Raw genomic sequence first — 834 nt, 5'->3', positions numbered from 1 at the left:
AGAAATTGTAAACGTACACTTCCCCACCCCGCAACTGGTCGACGATAATGACAATGACGTTTCTTAATCTGAAATTCCTACATTTCGGACTTTGCATTGCAATATCTCCGCTCGTAGGACATGTAGAAAAAAATAAACACACTTTCATTATATAAATCGAACCCAAGCTATCGATTAAGCCTACTTGGAATTTAATCGGTTCGACCGTTATTAAGATTTCAAAATCTCGGGTGCTCGCAACGCGACGGCTCGCGTTAAGAGACCCGGCATGGCTTGTTAAACACTTGACACCAAGCCACTACCGTGTCTCCTGATGTGCGCACGCGCGCGCGTGTCTTATATATAACAGATATACAATTAAAGCATATATTTATCGTAAATAAAATAAAAAGTTTGCTTATACATTTTTATTATAATAACATTAAAATTTATACAAAAAACGAAAACAGTTTTCTTATATAGTAACATAATTATATCATATTTACGATTTATTAGTGTTAAATTCTTCTTTAATTAATAAAATGGATTAAATAAAGCATAACTGTTTTAGAATTTAATTGTACACTACGTAAAAATTTGCGTCTATAATTGTCTTAATTAAAGGAAAGAAACTACTGCATACATCATGTGGTTTTACAAACAAAAAGTGCTCAGTCTGAATTACTTGATAAGCATAAAAGTGAGACGAGAATCCGAGTTTCTAATTTTTGAATTACAAAAAAAATTCATTATTTTCATCAACAACAATAACTGTGATATTTCCAAAAGAAGGTAAAATATCTCGGACTCCTAAACTTAAAATCCTATTAGATTTGTAGATATAATTATTTATTT

The sequence above is a fragment of the Wasmannia auropunctata genome, unplaced genomic scaffold, assembly GCF_000956235.1.
Source record: "Wasmannia auropunctata unplaced genomic scaffold, wasmannia.A_1.0 LD336116.1, whole genome shotgun sequence".
In the NCBI taxonomy this organism is placed as follows: Eukaryota; Metazoa; Arthropoda; class Insecta; order Hymenoptera; family Formicidae; genus Wasmannia; species Wasmannia auropunctata.
Note: the sequence above shows the minus strand (reverse complement) of the source record.